Here is a 24,457-nt window from a genome sequence, read left to right on the forward strand (position 1 = left end):
AAGATAGGCAAACGGAGAGTAGAGGAAGAGGAGTATGGGATCCACAATGACCTACATGAAAGAGTGAGCTTCCTTGATGAATAAAGTCAAATCTTGATGCTCAAGTGTCGCACTAGAACTATTTGTGCATAAAGGTTTAACTTGTTTCCTTGTTGATAATTCATAAGTGGTGTGTCACGATCCAATTTCCCCTCCGTATAATGCCGTGAAGGCACCTAGTCTCTATGACTAGGTAAGCCTAACATTTGAGGAATAATGAAATGAAAACATAAATTAAACAACTAACTGTTCAAAATACATAGTAATCCTAAAACCCGAAACATCGTAAATCGCAAACTACAGAAGGAAAATCTAGTGTCTCTACACATCAAAGTCTATCAAAAGAAAAATACAGAAGATAGTGGACATTTGGAAGAGTAGAAGGGGACTCTGAGGTCTGCGGACATGGCAGATATACCTTGAAGTCTCCAAAGCTATCCCGGCTCACTGATAGTGCGGCTGATAAGGAGCACCTGGATCTGCGCACGAAAAACATGTGCAGAAGAGTAGCATGAGTACACCACAATCGGTACCCAGTAAGTGCCAAGCGTAACCTCGGTAGAGTAGTGACGAGGTCAGATCCGGGCCCTACTGGAATATGATAATAAAGCAAGGCAAAAATGAAATATCGCAGTAAAATAAATACTGAAATTTAACAAGAATGAATTCATAGAAGGTAACAGCTCAATAGATCGAGATAACAATAGGGGATCTACCGAGATACCGCCTCGTAGTCTCAAACGTAAATATGCAGGGGGTCTCCCGGAATACCACTCCGTAGTCCCAAAGTAAATATGCAAGACAGGGGAATCTTTCGGAATACCGTTCCGTAGTCCCAAAGTAAATATGCAGTACATGGGGGGTCTCCCGGAATACCGTTCCGCAGTTTCAAAGCATATATGCAGTACATGGGGATCTCCCGGAATACCGTTTTGTAGTCCCAGAATAAATATCCAGCGCAAACAATAGAAATACAACTACATCAAGAAATCTTACGATTTAGACTAAGTACCAATCAAGGAAGAAGTAGGGAATTCACTAAGCATGCTGCACAGAGTTCACATAAGCAATTAAGACACATAGACATGATGTATTAGACTAGACAGGATAGCTACACATATTGGAATAACTCAATTAAGAATGAAAATAGATTAACACTCATTAAAATGGTAAAACTCAAAATAAAAGGAAACCAGGTTGCTGCTCTATAAGAAAATCGGGTTTTTCCCCAACTAGCCTGTGTACGTACTAGTCACCTCACGTACACGGTGCTCACCTATCAAAATAGTTCCAAATATTAAGAGAATTTTCCCCACACAAAGTTAGGCAAGCCAATTACCTCAAACCAAGCTCAATCAATCGGTAACAATGCCTTTTCCACGAATATCCGACTCTGAATGACCCAAATCTAGCCAAAACAATTACATATCGTAAATACAACTCTAATAGAATAATCTAATTAATGAAATTAAGATTTTAATAAAAATTTCGAAATCTATCCTAAAAATTTGACCCACGACCACGTCTCGGAATCGGGTAAAAGTCACAAAAATATGAAGGTCCATTCACTCACGAGTCTAACCATATAAAATTTAGTAAAATCTGACGACTCACAGCATCGGCCACCATATTGGCCTTCCCACGGTGGAACAAAATTGTGATATCATAATCCTTAAGTAGCTCCAACCACCTCCGTTGATGCAAGTTAAGATCTTTTTCCTTAAACAGATGCTGCAAACTCCAATGATCGGTGTAAATCTCACAAGGAACACCGTCTTCAAGGCATGAACGATAGAAGCTAACTCAAGGTCATGGACATGATAGTTCTTTGCATGCACTTGCAGCTGTCTGGACGCATAAGGAATCACCCTACAGTCCTGCATTAACACCGTGCCGAGACCAATCCGTGATGCATCACAATATACAGTATAAGACCCTGAAGCAGTAGGCAATACCAATACTGGGGCTGTAGTCAAAGCAGTCTTTAGCTTCTGAAAGCTCTCCTCACATTCCTTTGTCCACCTGAATAGAGCACCCTTCTACGTCAGCCTGGTCATAGGTGCTACAATAGATGAGAAACCCTCTACAAATCGACGGTAATACCCCGCCAAACAAAAAACTTTTTGGATCTCCGTAGCTGAGGATGGTCTGGTTCAACTCTGCACTGCTTCAATCTTCTTCGGATCCACCTGGATCCCCTCACTCGATACTATATGACCCAAGAATGCCACTGAGTCTAGCCAAAACTCACATTTTGAAAATTTTGAATATAATTTCTTTTCTTTTAAGGCCTGAAGCGCAATCCTCAGGTGCTGCTCATGATCCTCCCGACTCCGGGAGTATACCAGAATGTCGTCAATAAACACAATGATGAATAAGTCAAGATAGAGTCGGAGCACACTGTGCATCAAGTGCATAAATGTTGTTGGGGCATTGGTCAGCCGAAATGACATCACAAGGAACTCGTAATAACCATACCGAATCCTGAAAGCAGTCTTCGGGACATCTGGCTCCCGAATCTTCAACTGATGATAGCCAAAACGTAAGTCAATCTTGGAAAAAACTTTGTTCAACTAGCGGTAATCAATATACATCCGCATAGAACCATCCTTCTTCTTCACAAATAAGACAGGAGTACCCCAAAGTGACACACTGGGCCGAATGAAGCCCTTATCAAACAATTCCTGTAATTGCTCCTTCAACTCCTCTAACTCAGGAGGAGCCATACAATATGGAGGAATAGAGATGGGTTGAGTGCCCGACAACAAATCAATGCCAAAATTAATATCATTGTCAGACGGCATGCCTAGAAGATCAGCTGGAAACACATCTGGAAAGTCCCTCACTACTGGAACTGACTCAATTGTAGGGGTATCAATGCTAACATCTCGTACATAAGCTAGATACGTGTCACATCCCTTCTCAACCATTCGTTGAGATTTAATAAATGAATTAACTCTACTTGGAGTATACTCTAAGGTACCTCTCCACTCTAATCGTGGTAATCCTGGTATAGCCAGTGTCACGGTTTTAGTGTGACAATCAAGAATAGCATAATGGGGCAACAACCAGTCCATGCCCAAAATAATATCAAAGTCCACCATGTTGAGCAATAATAAATTGGCTCTGGTCTCAAAACCACTAAGAGAAATCAAACACGACTGATACATGCGGTCCACGACAAGAGAATCTCCCTCATGAGCAGACACATAAACAGGGGAAATCAAAGAGTCCCGCGATACACCCAATTGCAGGGCAAAATAAGAGGACACATAAGAATATGTAGAGCCTCGGTCAAATAATACAGACACATCTCTATGATAGACCGGGACAATACCTATAATGACAGAATCATAAGCGATTGCCTCTGTACCAGCATCAAAGGCATAATATCTGGCCTGGCCTCCCCCTCTAGGGTGACCTCTACCTCCCCAACCTCCATCTCGAGCTGGATGAGCAGGTGGGGTGGTAGCTGGTGCTGTAATCATAGCTTAAGGACCCGGTGGATCACGTTGTGGCTGAGAATTCTATGGAGGTGCATCCTTCCTGAGTCTGGGGAAATACCTCACCATATGGCGAGTGTCGGCACACTCAAAACAAGCTCTGGAAGGGCATGGCTGCTGTGACTGGCTCGGGCCAGGTCTGCTGGACTGGCCACTAGGAACACCCCATGCAAGAGGCACACTAGATACTGGCGGTGCATAATAAAGATCTTGGGGCCTAGAAGGGACTGTAACACCACTAGCGGCTGGAAGAGCTGAATGAACAGGGAGACTCACATAACCCCTAGAATGAAGAGCAGCTAGGGCACGAGCACCAGAATAAAAACCAGTCTCTTGAGACCTGTTGGCCTCCATCTCCTCTCTATCCCGGGCAAGCATGCCCTCCAATCTCCTGGCGATAGTCACAACCTGCTGATAAGAAATACCCATCTCTAACTCCCTGCCTATACTAATCCGGATATTGGGGTGAAGTCCCTCAATAAACCGTCGAACCATCTCTCAAATTGTGGCAACCAAGGCCGGTGCATGTCGTGCCAAATCACTGAAATGGACCGCATACTCTGACACAGTCATAGATCCCTGGCGCAGCTACTCACACTCCACGCGACATGAGTCTCTGAGGCTCTGAGGGACATGCTCTCTCAAAAACATGTTCGAGAACTGAGTCCATGTAAGTGAAACTGCCTCATACGGACTACTCAGCTCATAAACACGCCACCACTGATAGGCTGCTCCTCTAAGCTGGAATGTAGAAACCCCGCTCGTCCCCGCTACGCCCATAGTACAGAGAATACGATTACACTCCTCTAGAAAACCCTGAGAATCATCTGTAGCCAATCCGCTGAAGGTAGGTGGGTGGTACTTCTTGTACCTCTCAAGTCTGAGCTGCTACACCTCAGAAGCCGCTGCCCTCAATCGGCTGTAATGGTACAATCTCTGGAACTTGGTCGACCTGAACCCGCTACTCTGGAGTACCAGCGACGGGAGTCTGTGCTCCTCCCCCAGCCTAAGATGTGGCAGTAGCAATTGGGATCAATCCAACCTGAGCTAAGGTGCTGAACATGCTCAGAAACTGGGCTAGAGTCTCCTAGAGGGCTGGTGCAAAAACAGGTACCTCAGCTGTCTGCCTTCCAGCAGAAGCTAATGGGGGCTCCTCTATAGCAGCTCGTGCGGGTTCTCTGGTTGCACCACATAGACGTCCTCGGCCTCTACCCCGACCCCTGCCTATCGCGTCTCTATCAGGGGGCACGGGTTTTTGGTCATCAGATCCGCTTGTACGTGTCATCCTTGAGAGAATAGAATATAGAAGTTTAGAATTTTTGAAGTCAACAATATTCACACGACAAGGAATCAAAGTAGTGAAATTTTCCTAACAGTTCCATAGCCCCCCGAAGATAAGTATAAACGTCTCTGTACCTATCCATGAGACTCTAATAAATCGTCTTGCGACTCACGACACCTATGAACCTAGAGCTCTGATACCAACTTGTCATGACCCAATTTCCGCTCCGTATGACGCTGTGACGGAACCTAGTCTCTATAACTAGGTAAGCCTAACATTTACGGAATAATAAAATAAAATCATAAATTAAACAACTTACTATTCAAAATACACAGTAATCCCAAAACCTGGAACATCGTGAATCACAAACTACAGAAGAAAGATCTAGTATCTCTTCACATCAGAGTCTATCAAAAGAATAATACAGAAGATAATGGCCATTGGGAAGAGTAGAAGGGGACTCCGAGTTCTGCGGACGCGGCAAATATACCTTGAAGTCTCCAAAGTTGTCCCGGCTCACTGATAGTGCAGCTGATAAGGAGCATCTGGATCTGCACACGAAAAACATGTACAGAAGAGTAGCATGAGTACACCACAATCGGTACCCAATAAGTGCCAAGCCTAACCTCGGTAGAGTAGTTACGAGGTTAAGTCCGGGCCCTACTGGAATATGATAATAAAGCAAGGCAAAAATAAAATATCACAGTAAAATAAAGACTGAAATTTTACAAGAAAGAATTCATAGAAGGTAACAGCTCAATACACAGAGATAACAACAGGGGATTGCTCGCGATACCGTCTCGTAGTCCCAAACATAAATGTCCAGGGGGATCTCCCGGAATACCATTCTGTAGTCCCACAGTAAGTATGCAAGACAAGAGGATCTCCCAAAATACTGTTTTGTAGTCCCAAAGTAAATATGCAATTCATGAGGGATCTCCCGGAATACCGTTCCGTAGTCTCAAAATAAATATGCAGTACGGGAGGATCTCCCGGAATACCTTTTGGTAGTCTCAAAGTAAATATGTAGTGCAAACAATAGAAATACAACTACATCACAAAATCTTACGATTTAGACTAAGTACATGTCAGGGAAGAAGTAGGAAATTCACAAGCATGATGCACCGAGTTCACATAAGCAATAAAGACACGTAGACATGTTGTATTAGACTAAACAGGATAGCTACACATATTGGAATCACTAAATTAAGAATGAAAATATATTAATACTCATTAAAATGGTATAACTAAAAATAAACGGAAAACAAGTTACTGCTTAGTAAGAAAATTGGGGTTTTTCCACAACTAGCTTGTATACGTACTTGTCACCTCACGTACATGGTGCTCACATATCACAATAGTTCCAAACCTTAAGGGGATTTTCCCCATACAAAGTCAGGCAAGCCACTTACCTCGAACCAAGATCGATCAATTGGTAGTAATGCCTTTTTCACGAATATCCGACTCTAGATGGCCCAAATCTAGCCAAAACAATTACATATCATAAATACAACTATAATAAACTAATCTAATTAATGAAGTAAAGATTTTAATAAAAATTCTGAAATTCGTCCTAAAAAGTCGACCCGGACCCACGTCTCGAAATCAGGTAAGTCACAAAAATCTGAAAGCTCATTCACTCACAAGTCTAACCATATCAAATTTACTAAAATCCGATACCAAATGGTCCTTCAAATCCACAAATTAAACTTTACAAATTCCTAGCCTCAAACTCCCAAATTTCATCCTAAATACACACTAACTAGGTGGAAAAATAAATGGGGAAGCAAAATATTGATCATAAATAAGCACAAGGGACTTACCTCATGAAATGCCTCGAAAATGCTTTCAAAAATCGCCTTCTAAACAGAGTTTGCAAAATCCGAAATGACAAAAATCACAAAGACCTTCGGTTTAAAACATTTCCCAGACATTTTCGTACCTTCAAAGACTGGGCTTGCACCTGCGCGCCCGCCGGTGAGAAAATATGAGCGCACCTGCGAAAACGACTAACCTTGGCTGCCTCCGTTTCTGCGACCACTGGTTTGCATCTGCGCTACCGCAGGTGCGAAGAAACCATCACACATGCGACCTCTGCTGATCTCCACTCCCTTCCACACCTGCGCTCAACCTTCCGTACATGCGGCCTCGCACCTGCGGCTAATACCCTCGCAGGTGCGATCATACTAGAAAAAGACCAAACTTCAGAAATTTCTCAACTTCCCTTCCAAATCCGTTAACCACCCGAAACTCACCCGAGACCCTGGGACCTCAATTAAACATACCAACAATCCTAAAACACCATACGAACTTAGTCGAGCCCTCAAACCACATCAAACAACGCTAAAATCACAAATCATCCTCCGATTGAAACTTACAGAACTGTAAACTTCCAAATTCGACAACTGACGCCGAAACCAACCAAACCATGTTCGATTGACCCCAAATGTTGCACACAAGTCATATTCAGCATTATGAACCTACTCCAACTTCCGAAATTTGAATCCGATCCCGATATCAAAAAGTCCACTACCGGTCAAAATCTCCAAAAATTATACTTTCGCCATTTCAAGCCTAAATAAGCTACGGACCTCCAAAACACAATACAGACACGCCCTTAAGTCCAAAATCAACTAACGGAATTAACGGAGCCGATGGAATTCCATTGCGGAGTCGTTTTCACACAGTTCCATCTACGCTCCAAATCCTAAGGCTTAAACCTTCATTTAGGGACTAAGTGTCCCAAAACACATCAAAAGACAAAACGACACCTTCCGGCAAGTCACAATAGCAGAAATAGATATGGGAGAAGCAGTAAATAGGGGATCGGGGCTATTACTCTCAAAATGACCAGCCGGGTCGTTACATGGTATAGGTAATTATTGGTGCCAATTGATTTGTGAATAACTCACCTTTAATTAGCTGGATTGGCCCTTAAATTGTGGAGATGGGAACTAATGTATTTGCTTGAGGACAAGAAAAAACTTAAATTTGGGGGAGTTGATAGTGGGGATATTGACTACTTATTAGCACCTCTTAGCTTTTGTTTAGTCTAAAAGCATTGAATTCTGTTCCCGAAAACTGATGAAATATCCTAAATTGCAGGAATATTGGAAGATGAACTTCGGAGATGAAATCTAACTCCAAAAAGAGTAATATAAACTCAAGATCATAAAAGCTAAGGAAATTCACAAAGTGTAGACCGCATAATTTCATCTGCGGCCGCAGATGATGAAGGAAAGGCTAGCAGACTTTTGTACAAAGTGCGGACCGCACATGAATTGTGCGGCCACAAAAGATGGCTAGGAACAAAGTTCAGAGGATGTGCAAAGTCCCAAGTTTCCAAGCACCATAGAAGACCAAGTGCGACTGCAGTTACAAATCTGCGGACCGCAAAAAGAATGCCTTGTGGCTACAAATCAGAACTATGCGGCCACAAACCTCCAGTCCTGACAACTAGAAGAAATCAGCGGAGCGCACATGGAATTGTGCGGCCGCAGAACCTACTAAAGGGCATTATTGTCCGAAATTTCCAGCCCTATATAAATAGACGAGTTTGACAATTTTAGGTCAATATTTGACATAAGCAACTACAATAGCCATTTCTTTTTACTTCTTTTAGTAGTTTTTCATATTTTGGAATATTTTAATATAGATGTTATCATTTTGATTTCACAATATGAGTTTATTTATCATTTATTTTTCTATTTCTTCAATTTAAAGTATCAGTAGTTAGTTTGTTTACTAGGGTTATGACCCAACCGTAGTGTGTAAATCTTGTGGGTGTTAAATTTGATGCTTGTTTATGGTTGGGTGTTTATTAGTGTCACGACCAAAAATCCTACCACATGCGTTGTGATGGCACTTAGTCTCTAAAACTAAGTAAGCCGATTTTAATTACAATTCAAGCTAAATGTTTTTTATTATTATTACATTTTTTAAATAGAAACTAATAATGGAAATAATTACAAATATAACAACCTTTCCAAGACTGGTAATATTGAGTCACGAACTCTAACTAAATACATGCAATGATCTCAAGGATCAAATATACAATACTGTTCGAATAAGAGTTGACAGTACAATAAAACGGAAAAACTCCAAGGGACTGCGATGACCAAGCAGCTCTACCTTGAATCCTTGCGATCACACTTTAACTTTATCCAAGTCCGATATCTCCAACACCTGGCTCTGCACAAAAATATGCAGAAGTGTAGTATGAGTACACCATGGCCGGTACCTAGTAAGTATCAAGACTAACCTCAGTAGAGTAGAGATGAGGTACAGTCAAGATACTCACTAGTCTAATAACCTGTGCAATATAATATACAAAATAATAGGAAGCAAATAACAATAAGGGCAACACAAATCAACTAGTGATATGCACAATAGGGCAACAAGAACACCATTAATATTGCTCAATAATTAATAATTACAAATACACATAATTAAATCAATCCCTTGAAATATAAATCTTTCGCCTATATGCTTCTCAGATAATACTATTCAGGATATAATACCATTTAATAAATATATCTTGAATATACTCCCTTCAAATAAATACTTTTCAAATATAATTCTTGCAAATAAATCTTTTTCAAATATAATTCCTTCAATAAATATCTTTCAAATAAAATTCCTTCAAATATATAAATCTTTAGAATAAAATTCTTTCAAATAAATATCTTTCGAATAAAAGTCACCCTGTGACACCTTATTTCAAAAATCATAAAGTACGGGTCTCAGCCCAATTTCATATTCCACGGCACCTCATGCCAATTTCTCTATCACAACCGCACGGACAACTCACGTGCCAAATATCATTATCATTTAACCATAGCACCTCGTGCACACATTTCATATCACAACTGCATGGACAATTCACATGTCAATATCCTCATTACTTACACATGGCACCTCGTGCCCATATTTCATTTTATAATTCGCCTCGCAATAGTCACATGTTCCCAATTTCAACATAAATCAGATTGTTATCAAATTACAAACAACAAGACAAATTGCACAAGGTATAAAAATAAACATAAGTCACAACATCACATGAAAATCACCAGCACAATAACTCCACATCGTCACATATCATCCCTGACAATAGCCACCCTTATCTTTCCTATATCCACCCTTGTCACTCCTATAATAGCATAGAAATTTCCAACGCAATAACCCCACATCATCACATATCATCCCTGACAATAGCCACCCTTATCTCTCCTATAGCCACCCTTATCACTCCTATAATAGCATCCCTTATCCCTCCGCCCTGACAATATCAATAGCCACCCTTATCGCTCCGCCTAGACAATATCCCAACACACATAACAACAGTGAAATGCCTCCCTTGTGCCCACATAATATCAATAGTGAAATGCCACCCTTTTATCCTCAAAATAATAACTCAATTAACATAACAATTTACACGGAATATTATCACGACAACGTAACAAAATTAATTCATATCACAATTTGCCCAATGGCCACAACCAATTCCAAGATATAAAAAAATCAATTAATTTCACAACAAATAGCCCAAGGCTCCACACAATGTATATGAAACCTCAAAAACAATCAACATAGATATAAAATAATCAGCATAGGGCAACGCCTTCATCAATCCAAATTCTGATAATTATATTAACACTCCTTCTTAAGCTTGCTTAATTACTTATTTGTGATGGAAAATTCATAATGAAATTAAAATTCAAAGAAATATCAAATCATCAAGTTCACAGACTCCACATAACTATGCAAGTAATAATCACATCAAACTGTCATACAGAAACATGTTCAACAAATGTGAATTGAGCCATGGCAAGATGATTTAATAAATACCAATAATTATCCAATTTACTACACAATATACCTAAGACTTTAACCCAATATATTTTGCACATATAAGCCCGAGTACTTACTCGTCACCTTGCTTACACGGCTTTTCACATTTCACAAACGGCACATAAGACTCGATGCCTAAGGGGTAATTCTCCCACTCGAGGTTATGCAAGATACTTACCTTTTTGAAGTTATGCCGATATTCCAAAAATCACCTTCTTGCTTGAATTAACCTCCGGATAGCTCAAATCTATCCAAATTAATTGTACAACTTAATTAAAATTTATCGGAAACAATTCCGGATAATAGAACGTGTACTTAAACATTTATTCCAAAAAGTCAACAAAAGTCAACGCGGGACTCGCCTCTTGGAACACGACATAATTTTTACGAAATATGAACGCCCATTCCGATACGAGTTCAACCATACCAATTTTATCAAATTCCAATAACAACTCGGCCTCTAAATCTTAAGTTAAACCAAGATGGTTTTCAGAATTTTCCAACTTAATTCACCGATTAAATGTTAAAAATAACTATGGATTCAGGTAATTTAACTAATATTGAGTTAAGAAAACTTACCCCGTTATTTTCCTTGAAAATTCCCGAAAATTGCCTCTTCCCGAGCTAAAATCGGACAAAAATGGAAAATGGGACGTACGCGATCGCAGACACATTCACGCGATCGCGATGCACAGCTTCACAGACCTACGCGATCGTAGACTATTCCACGCGATCGCGAAGCACACGATTCCAACTCTACGCAATCGCAGCCCTCATCACGCGTTCGCGAGTCACTAACTCCCAGAGCTACGCGATCACATCCCTCTTCACGCGATCGCGTAGAACAAAACTCAGCAGCCCCCCAGTTAACCCTACGCAATCGCGGATATCCCCACACAATCGCATAGAACAAAACTTCACTACCCAACTAAGCCTACGCGATCACAGACACATTCACGCAATCGCGTAGAAGGAAAACAAAATCAGATATCAGAAAATTCCAGCAGCTGTTCAAGACCAAATGTTTGATCCGTTAACCAACCGAAACTCACTCGAGCCCCTCGGGACCTCAACCAAATATACCATCAAGTCCTAAAATATCATACGATCTTAGGCGAACCCTCAAATCCCCTCAAACAATACTAAAACCATGCATCATACCCCAATTCAAGCCTAATGAACTTTGAAACTTTCAATTTCTATAAACAATGTCGAAACCTATCAAATCAATCTGGAATGACTTAAAATGTTGCACACAAGTCATAAATGACGTAATGAAGCTATTCCAATTTGCGGAATAGAAATCCGACCTCGTTATCAAAAATTCCACCTTCAGTCGAACTTTCCAAAATCTTCTATTTTTCAATTTTTGCCAAAATGTGTCGAATTGTCCTACGGACTTTCAAATCCAAATCCGGACACACGTCTAAGTCCAAAATCACCATACGAAGCTATTAATATCATCAAAGTTCAATTATGGGGTTGTTCGCTCAAATGTCAACTCTCCGGTCAACTCTTTTCATTTAAGCTTCTAAATAGGAATTGTTCTATTAATTTAATTCTGAATCTTCCGAAAATCAAAATCGACCACACCCGCAGGTCATAATACATATTGCAAAGCTGCTCCAGACCTTAAGTCACTAAACGAGGCATAAATTCTTAAAACGATAAGTCGGGTCGTTACATTCTCCACCTCTTAAACAAACGTTCGTCCTCGAACGTGCTAAGAATTATTCTGAGGTTACCAAATTGAGGATTTTTATTTTTACACATATACTCACGGTTGATACCATGTTACCGCGTTTGAGATAAACCCGACAACACCATCTCAATTGAAATTATTTCTTTTATCCATATTCGTAAACTTTAAGACCAAATTTCTTACACTCTAAACATTTTCAAAAAGTCTGATTTTCACATCAACGCACAATATTAGTCTCAACTGGCTATAGCAACTCGTGCCTACGTACACAATAACTTGTCTCTTCTGTCATTTCGGCATGGTCTCCCCTGTAATTGGGCCCATCCACTTGACAGAATAGCACCAAAACAACTTCTAACAACGCATCCACAAACCCACAAAGCACCACAATGTATATATCAATAACACTAATCTCAGCATTACAATCACTACACTATCATACTGATATTAGTACATGAAGCACATCATATGTATGCCCATCACCACATCTCTGGTCGCCAATTAACCTCATATTAACCAAAACCTCGTTTCAAATTTTCACAATACTGACAGCAAAATGTGAGGCATGAAGACCTCATAACTATTTACCCGACTTAACGAGTCACATTTAATACCACCTGGGCACTCACCTAGTAGTCTAAAACTCAATAATTACAGCACAGTTATGGAACAGAAATACATAAAAGATTGATCACATAAGCCTACCAGGCATAACTCCCTATTAGTACTATAGTACAAATTAATATTCACAAAGGGAGAATTTAAACTCATAAATATTTCACAACAAGGACCTCGTCCTTATATAACGTCCACTGTGGCTGGTAGCCGGGTTTAAATATTTCACATCATATAAAAATGCGAGGATCTCGTCCTTAACTCCAAATCACAAGTATTTTTCATATTGTGCCAACTGAAATTTCAATTTCCTTTCTTTCTTCTTTTCAATAAATTTCGTAAATATTTTTCATAACACACAATGAACCCTAATACCGGTAGGGCATATAATTCATAAAATTAGAATCAATTATTCCGAAACACATCAAACCTACAGTAATGAATAATAAAAATTACTTTTGGACTTATAGCCCTCAATATTGCCCAAAATAAAAATGACAGACATGGGATCACATCTTCAAATCTCCCAATAGGGATAAACATATAAGTGGGTCACAAAATTACGAAGCTCACCCACAAGAGGAGCATAATAAGAGGACTCACCTCAATATTCAGATCTAAATCAAATTAAGGAAAAATATTCTTTTAAAACAAATTGGGATCGTACCTGTAAAGACACCATCTGGTGTATTAGCCTCAGCCAAATCATAGCGATTATATCAAAGGGTCGGGCCTCCACCTCTTAGGCGCCCTCTACCCGTCTGTCCTCCACCCCTAAAAGGCTGTGCACATGGGGTAGTAGCTGCACTAGGGCCCATAATCTGAGTGTTCTGATAAAATCTACCCCTCCCAAGTGTGGAACAATCTCTCATAATGTTCCTAGTGTCACCACACTCACAAAAGCCCTTCTGATGTCGTGGTTTCTCATACTGAGTCTGTACCGCATAACTGGAATGACCTTTATAGGAATCTCGTTCCGGTGGTGCATTGTAAGAACTTACTGGAGCACTCCGAGTAATCTGATATGCAGACTGAATTGGCCACCTGCTCCAGCCTCCACTATAATGGGTCCTAGCTGAAGAGTAAAATCCACTGAAACCTCCAGAGCTTCAAGACCTTTTGGCCTCTTTAGACTCCCTTTCCTCGCCTAGAACACCCTCAATCTTCTTCGCAATCTCCACTACTTGTTGAAATGGAGTATCAGTTTGCAACTCTCGAGCCATGCATATTTTAATATCATAATCGAGCCCCTAAATGAATTTGCGGACCCGCTCTCTGACTGTAGGAACCAGGATAGGTGCATGACAGGCTAACTTACTGAACCTGATAGCATATTCTGACACTGTCATAGCGCCCTGATGCAACCGTTCAAACTCTGTGCTCCACGCATCTCAGAGAGTGTGGGGAACAAACTCTTTCAAGAACATTTCCAAAAATTGAGCCCAAGTTGGTGATGGTGCATCGGCTGGTTTGCGTTCTTCATAGATTTGCCACCGCTGATACGCTGCGCCTGATAGGTGAAATGTAGTAAAGGCAACTCCGCTCACTTTCATAATACCAATGGTGCGGAGAATACAATGATAATTTTCTAGAAATTCTTGGGCATCCTCTGTAGTTGTGCCACTAAAAGTAGGTGGACTATACCTCTTAAACCTCTCAAGTCTCTTTTGTTCTTCTTCTGATGCCTATGGCCTGACCTCAGGCCGAACCGAAATAACAGGTTGTACCGGTACTACACCCGGAACCTGACCAACATGAACCTGCTGCTCAGGAGTCGTGGTAGGAGTCTGAACTACTCCCCCAATCTACGAAATATTTGGTGCAACAGAAATCAATCCCGCCTGAGTTAATGTACCAAACATAGTTAGGAACTGTGCTAAAGTCTCCTGAAGCCCGGGGGTAACAACATGTGCTTCTGGTACCTGTCCCCCAACTGGAGCTACTGCTGCTCTAACAGGTGCTCCAATCGCGGCACGTGCCCTTCCTCGACCTATACCTCGGCCTCTACCTCGGCCCCGGCCTCTTGCAGCCCAAGTAGTATGTGCGGATGTCTGCTCAGCTAACCCGGTAGCACTTGTCCACACCATCTGTGAGAGAATAGAGATACAAAGGCTTAAATTCCAAATTAAACAAATTCTGCATGACAGGAATGAAAGAAGTGGAAATTTCCTAACAGTTCTGTAGCCTCTCGAAGATAAGTACAGACGTCTCTGTACCAATCCGCAAGACTCTACTAGACTCGTTCGTGACTCGTAGAACATATGAACCTAGGGCTCTGATACAAACCTGTCACGACCCAAAATCCCACCACATGCGTCGTGATGGCACCTAGTCTCTAAGACTAAGTAAGCCGATTTTAATTACAATTCAAGCTAAAAAAAATTATTATTTTATTTTAAAAAAAATAGAAACTAACAGTGGAAATAATTACAAATATAACAACCTTCCCAAGACTGGTAATACTGAATCACGAACTCTAACTAAATACATGCAATGATCTCAAGGATCGAATATATAATACTGTTCGAATAAGAGGTGACAGTACAATAAAATGGAAAGACTCCAAGGGACTGTGACGACCAAGCAGCTCTACCTTGAATCCTTGCGATCACACTTTAACTTTGTCCGAGTCCGATATCTCCAACACCCGGCTCTGCACAAAAATGTGTAGAAGTGTAGTATGAGTACACCACGTCCGGTACCCACTAAGTATCAAGACTAACCTCAGTGGAGTAGAGACGAGGTACAATCAAGACACTAACTAGTGTAATAACCTGTGCAATATAGTATACAAACTAATAGGAAATAAATAACAATAAGGGCAACACAAATCAACCAGTGATATGCACAGCACGGCAACAAGAACACCATTAATATTTCTCAACAAATAATAATTACAAATAAACCCAATTAAATCAAGCCCTTGAAATATAAATCTTTTGCCTATATGCTTCTCAAATAATACTTTTCAGGATATAATACCATTTAATAAATATATCTCGAATATATTCCCTTCAAATAAATACCTTTCAAATATAATTCTTGCAAATAAAATTTTTTCAAATATAATTCCTTCAATAAATATCTTTCAACTAAAATTCCTTAAAATATATAAATCTTTCGAATAAAATTCTTTCAAATAAATATCTTTCAACTAAAATTCCTTAAAATATATAAATCTTTCGAATAAAATTCTTCTAAATAAATATCTTTCGAATAAAAGTCACCCTGTGACACCTTATTTCAAAAATCATAAAGTACAGGTGTCAACCCAATTTCATATTCCACGGCACCTCGTGCCAATTTCTCTATCACAGTCGCACGGACAACTCACGTGCCAAATATCATTATCATTTAACTATAGCACCTCGTACCCACATTTCATATAACAACTGCACAGAAAATTCACGTGCCAATATCGTCATTACCTATTCACGGCACCCCGTGCCCATATTTTATTTTAAAATCTGCCTGGCAATAGCCACAGGCTCCCAGTTTCAACACAAATCAGATTGTTATTAATTTACCATAACAAGATAAATTGCACAAGATATAAAAATAAACACAAGAAAAGTTACAACATCACATGAAAATCACCAGCACAATAATTCCACATCATCACATATCATCCCTTATCGCTCATATAGCCACCCTTATCACTCCTATAATAGCATCCCTTATCCTTCCGCCCTGACAATATCAATACCCACCCTTATCTCTACTATAGCCACCCTTATCGCTCCGCCCAGACAATATCCCAACACACATAACAACAGTGAAATGCCTCCCTTATGCTCACATTATATCAACAGTGAAATGCCACCATTATATCCTCAAAATAATAAATCAATTTACACAAAATATTATCATGACAACGTAATAAAATCAATTCATATCACAATTTTTCCAATGGCCACAACCAATTCCAAGGATATCACAAAATTAATTAAATTCACAACAAATAGCCCAAGGCTCCACACAACGTATATAAAACCTTAAAACAATCAACAGAGATATAAAATAATCAGCATAGGGCAACGCCTTTATTAATCCAAATTTTGATAATTATATTGACACTTCTTTTTAAGCTTGCTTAATTAATTATTTGAGATGGAAAATTCATAATGAAATTAAAATTCCATGAAATATCAAATCATCAAATTGACGGACTCCACATAAATATGCAAGTAATAATCACATCAAACTGTCATACAAAAATAAATTCAACAAATGTGAATTGAGTCGTGGCAAATAATTGATTTAATAAATGCCAACAATTATCCAATATACTACACAATATACCTAAGACTTTAACCCAATATATTTTTCACATATAAGCCCGAGTACGTACTCGTCACCTTGCGTACACGGCTTTTCACATTTCACAAACGGCACATAAGACTCGTTCGTGACTCGTAGAACATATGAACCTAGGGCTCTGATACCAACTTGTCACGACCCAAAATCCCACCACATGCGTCGTGATGGTACTTAGTCTCTAAGACTAAGTAAGCCGATTTTAATTACAATTCAAGCTAAAAAAAATTATTATTTTATTTTTTAAAAAAAATAGAAACTAACAATGAAAATAATTACAAATATAATAACCTTCCCAAGACTGGTAATACTAAATCACGAACTCTAACTAAATACATGTAATGATCACAAGGATCGAATATATAATATTGTTCGAATAAGAGGTGACAATACAATAAAATGGAAAGACTCCAAGGGACTGTGACGACCAAGCAGCTCTACCTTGAATCCTTGCGATCACACTTTAATTTTGTCCGAGTCCGATATCTCCAACACCCGGCTCTGCACAAAAATGTGCAGAAGTGTAGTATGAGTACACCACGTCTGGTACCCACTAAGTATCAAGACTAACCTCAGTGGAGTAGAGACGAGGTACAGTCAAGACACTAACTAGTGTAATAACCTGTGCAATATAGTATACAAACTAATAAGAAACAAATAACAATAAGGGCAACACAAATCAACCAGTGATATGCACAGCAGGGCAACAAGAACACCATTAATATTTCTCAACAAACAATAATTACAAATAAATCCAATTAAATCAAGCCCTTGAAATATAAATCTTTTGCCTATATGCTTCTCAAATAATACTTTTCAGGATATAATACCATTTAATAAATATATCTCGAATATATTCCCTTCAAATAAATACCTTTCAAATATAATTCTTGCAAATAAATCTTTTTCAAATATAATTCCTTCAATAAATATCTTTCAACTAAAATTCCTTAAAATATATAAATATTTCGAAAAATATTCTTTCAAATAAATATCTTTCAACTAAAATTCCTTAAAATATATAAATCTTTCGATTAAAATTCTTTCAAATAAATATCTTTCGAATAAAAGTCACCTTATGACACCTTATTTCAAAAATCATAAAGTACGGGTGTCAACCCAATTTCATATTCCACGGCACCTCGTGCCAATTTCTCTATCACAATCGCACGGACAACTCACGTGCCAAATATCATTATCATTTAACTATAGCACCTCGTACCCACATTTCATATAACAACTGCACAGACAATTCACGTACCAATATCCTCATTACTTACTCACGGCACCCCGTGCCCACATTTTATTTTATAATCTGCCTGGCAATAGCCACAGGCTCCCAGTTTCAACATAAATCAGATTGTTATCAATTTACCCATAACAAGATAAATTGCAAAATATATAAAAATAAACACAAGGAAAGTTACAGCATCACATGAAAATCACCAGCATAATAATTCCACATCATCACATTTCATCCCTGACAATAGCCACCCTTATCTCTCCTATAGCCACCCTTATCACTCCTACAATAGCATCCCTTATCCCTCCCCCCTGAAAATATCAATACCCACCCTTATCTCTACTATAGCCACCCTTATCGCTCCGCCCAGATAATATACCAACACACATAACAACAGTGAAATGACTCCCTTATGCCCACATTATATCAACAGTGAAATGCCACCATTATATCCTCAAAATAATAAATCAATTGACACAACAATTTACACAAAATATTATCACGACAACATAATAAAATCAATTCATATCACAATTTTTCCAATGGCCACAACCAATTCCAAGGATATAACAAAATTAATTAAATTCACAACAAATAGCCCAAGGCTCCACACAACGTATATAAAACCTTAAAACAATCAACAGAGATATAAAATAATCAGCATAGGGCAACGCCTTTATTAATCCAAATTTTGATAATTATATTAACACTTCTTTTTAAGCTTGCTTTATTAATTATTTGAGATGGAAAATTCATAATGAAATTAAAATTCCATGAAATATCAAATCATCAAATTGACGGACTCCACATAAATATGCAAGTAATAATCACATCAAACTCTCATACAAAAATAAATTCAACAAATGTGAATTGAGTCATGGCAAATAGTTGATTTAATAAATGCCAATAATTATCCAATATACTACACAATATACCTAAGACTTTAACCCAATATATTTTGCACATATAAGCCCGAGTACGTACTCGTCACCTTGCGTACACGGCTTTTCACATTTCACAAACGGCACATAAGACTCGTTCGTGACTCGTAGAATATATGAACCTAGGCCTGTCATACCAACTTGTCACGACCCAAAATCCCACCACATGCGTCATGATGGCACTTAGTCTCTAAGACTAAGTAAGCCGATTTTAATTACAATTCAAGCTAAAAAAAAATTATTATTTTATTTTTAAAAAAAAATAGAAACTAACAGTGGAAATAATTACAAATATAATAACCTTCCCAAGACTGGTAATACTGAATCACGAACTCTAACTAAATACATGCAATGATCTCAAGGATCGAATATATAATACTGTTCGAATAAGAGGTGACAGTACAATAAAATGGAAAGACTCCAAGGGACTGTGACGACCAAGCAGCTCTACCTTGAATCCTTGCGATCACACTTTAACTTTGTCCGAGTCCGATATCTCCAACACCCGGCTCTGCACAAAAATGTGCAGAAGTATAGTATGAGTACACCACATCCGGTACCCACTAAGTATCAAGACTAACCTCAGTGGAGTAGAGACGAGGTACAGTCAAGACACTAACTAGTGTAATAACCTGTGCAATATAGTATACAAACTAATAAGAAACAAATAACAATAAGGGCAACACAAATCAACCAGTGATATGCACAGCAGGGCAACAAGAACACCATTAATATTTCTCAACAAATAATAATTACAAATAAACCCAATTAAATCAAGCCCTTCAAATATAAATCTTTTGCCTATATGCTTCTCAAATAATACTTTTCAGGATATAATACCATTTAATAAATATATCTCAAATATATTCCCTTCAAATAAATACCTTTCAAATATAATTCTTGCAAATAAATCTTTTTCAAATATAATTCCTTCAATAAATATCTTTCAACTAAAATTCCTTAAAATATATAAATCTTTTGAATAAAATTCTTTCAAATAAATATCTTTCAACTAAAATTCCTTAAAATATATAAATCTTTCTAATAAAATTCTTTCAAATAAATATCTTTCGAATAAAAATCACCATGTGACACCTTATTTCAAAAATCATAAAGTACGGGTGTCAACCCAATTTCATATTCCACGGCACCTCGTGCCAATTTCTCTATCACAATCGCACGGACAACTCACGTGCTAAATATCATTATCATTTAACTATAGCACCTCGTACCCACATTTCATATAACAACTGCACAGACAATTAACGTGCCAATATCCTCATTACTTACTCACGGCACCCCGTGCCCACATTTTATTTAATAATCTTCCTGGCAATAGCCACAGGCACGCAGTTTCAACATAAATCAGATTGTTATCAATTTACCCATAACATGATAAATTGCAAAAGATATAAAAATAAACACAAGGAAAGTTACAGCATCACATGAAAATCACCAGCACAATAATTCCACATCATCACATTTCATCCCTGACAAAAGCCACCCTTATCTCTTCTATAGCCACCCTTATCACTCCTACAATAGCATCCCTTATCCCTCCCCCCTGACAATATCAATACCCACCCTTATCTCTACTATAGCCACCCTTATCGCTCCGCCCAGACAATATCCCAACACACATAACAACAGTGAAATGACTCCCTTATGCCCACATTATATCAACAGTGAAATGCCACCATTATTTCCTCAAAATAATAAATCAATTGACACAACAATTTACACAAAATATTATCACGACAACGTAATAAAATCAATTCATATCACAATTTTTTCAATGGCCACAACCAATTCCAAGGATATAACAAAATTAATTAAATTCACAACAAATAGCCCAAGGCTCCACACAACGTATATAAAACCTTAAAATAATCAACAGAGATATAAAATAATCAGCATAGGGCAACGCCTTTATTAATCCATATTTTGATAATTATATTAACACTTCTTTTTAAGCTTGCTTTATTAATTATTTGAGATGGAAAATTCATAATGAAATTAAAATTCCATGAAATATCAAATCATCAAATTGACGGACTCCACATAAATATGCAAGTAATAATCACATCAAACTGTCATACAAAAATAAATTCAACAAATGTGAATTGAGTCATGGCAAATAGTTGATTTAATAAATACCAACAATTATCCAATATACTACACAATATACCTAAGACTTTAACCCAATATATTTTGCACATATAAGCCCGAGTACGTACTCGTCACCTTGCGTACACGGCTTTTCACATTTCACAAACGGCACATAAGACTCGTTCGTGACTCATAGAATATATGAACCTAGGCCTGTCATACCAACTTGTCACGACCCAAAATCCCACCACATGCGTCGTGATGGCACTTATTCTCTAAGACTAAGTAAGCCGATTTTAATTACAATTCAAGCTAAAAAAAAATTATTATTTTATTTTTAAAAAAAAATAGAAACTAACAGTGGAAATAATTACAAATATAATAACCTTTCCAAGACTGGTAATACTGAATCACGAACTCTAACTAAATACATGTAATGATCACAAGGATCGAATATATAATATTGTTCGAATAAGAGGTGACAGTACAATAAAATGGAAAGACTCCAAGGGACTGTGACGACCAAGCAGCTCTACCTTGAATCCTTGCGATCATACTTTAACTTTGTCCGAGTCCGATATCTCCAACACCCGGCTCTGCACAAAAATATGCAGAGGTGTAGTATGAGTACATCACGTCCGATACCCACTAAGTATCAAGACTAACCTCAGTGGAGTAGAGACGAGGTACAGTCAAGACATTCACTAGTCTAATAACCTGTGCAATATAGTATACGAACTAATAGGAAACAAATAACAATAAGGGCAACTCAAATCAACCAGTGATATGCACAGCAGGGCAACAAGAACACCATTAATATTGCTCAACAAATAATAATTACAAATAAACCCAATTAAATCAAGCCCTTCAAATATAAATCTTTTGCCTATATGCTTCTCAAATAATACTTTTCAGGATATAATACCATTTAATAAATATATCTCGAATATATTCCCTTCAAATAAATACCTTTCAAATATAATTCTTGCAAATAAATCTTTTTCAAATATAATTCCTTCAATAAATATCTTTCAACTAAAATTCCTTAAAATATATAAATCTTTCGAATAAAATTCTTTCAAATAAATATCTTTCGAATAAAAGTCACCCTGTAACTCCTTATTTCAAAAATCATAAAGTACGGGTCTCAACCCACTTTCATATTCCACGGCACCTCATGCCAATTTCTCTATCACAACCTCACGGACAACTCACGTGCCAAATATAATTATCATTTAACCATAGCACCTCATACCCACATTTTATATAACAACTGCACAGGCAATTCATGTGCCAATATCCTCATTACTGACTCACGGCACCCCATGCCCACATTTTATTGGTAGATTGTTATCAATTTACCAATAACAAGACAAATTGCACAAGGTATAAAAATAAACATAAGGAAAGTTACAACATCACATGAAAATCACCAGCACAATAATTCCACATCATCACATATCATTCCTGACCATAGCCACCCTTATCTCTCCTATAGCCACCCTTATCACCCCTATAATAGCATCATTTATCCCTCCACCCTGACAATATTAATAGCCACCCTTATCTCTCCGCCTAGACAATATTCCAACACACATAACAACAGTGAAATGCCTCCCTTATGCCCACATTATATCAACAGTGAAATTTCACCATTATATCCTCAAAATAATAAATTAATTAACACAACAATTTACACGGAATATTATCACGACAACGTAATAAAATCAATTCATATCACAATTTTTCCAATGGCCACAAACAATTCCAATGATATAACAAAATTAATTAAATTCATAACAAATAGCCCAAGGCTCCACATAACGTATATAAAACCTTAAAAACAATCAACAGAGATATAAAATAATCAGCATAGGGCAACGCCTTCATTAATCCAAATTTTGATAATTATATTAATACTTCTTTTTAAGCTTGCTTAATTAATTATTTGAGATGAAAAATTCATAATGAAATTAAAATTCCAAGAAATATCAAATCATCAAGTTGACGGACTCCACATAAATATGCAAGTAATAATCACATCAAACTGTCATACAAAAACAAATTCAACAAATGTGAATTTAGTCATGGCCAATAGCTGATTTAATAAATGCCAACAATTATCCAATATACTACACAATATACTTAAGACTTTAACCCAATATATTTTGCACATATAAGCCCAAGTACGTACTCGTCACCTTGCGTACACGGCTTTTCACATTTCACAAATGGCACATAAGACTCGATGCCTAAGGGGTAATTCTCCCACTCGAGGTTAAGAAAGATACTTACTTTTTTGAAGTTATGCCGATATTCCAAAAATCGCCTTCGTGCTTGAATTAACCTCCGGACAGCTCAAATCTATCCAAATTAATTGCACAGTTTCATTAAGATTTATCGGAAACAATTCCGAATAATAGAACGTCGACTTAAAACTTTATTCTAAAAAGTCAAAAAAATACAACGCAGGGCCTACCTCTCGGAACCCGACATAATTTTCATGAAATCCGAACACCCATTCCGATACGAGTTCAACCATACTAATTTTATCGAATTCCAATAACAACTCGTCTCTAAATCTTAAATTAAACCAAGAGGGTTTTCAGAATTTTCCAACTTAATTTACCGATTAAATGTTAAAAACAACCATGGATTCGGGTAATTTAACCCATATTGAGTTAAGAACACTTACCTCGTTGTTTTCCTTGAAAAACTCTCGAAATCACCTCTTCCCAAGCTCCAATCCGACAAAAATGGAAAATAGGATTTTTTCACTGCCCAAATTAACTCTACGCGATCGCATACACTTTCACGTGATCGCGGACTAGCCCACGCGATCGCGAAGCACACGAT

This window comes from Nicotiana tabacum, chromosome 15 (assembly GCF_000715075.1).
Source record: "Nicotiana tabacum cultivar K326 chromosome 15, ASM71507v2, whole genome shotgun sequence".
Lineage (NCBI taxonomy): Eukaryota > Viridiplantae > Streptophyta > Magnoliopsida > Solanales > Solanaceae > Nicotiana > Nicotiana tabacum.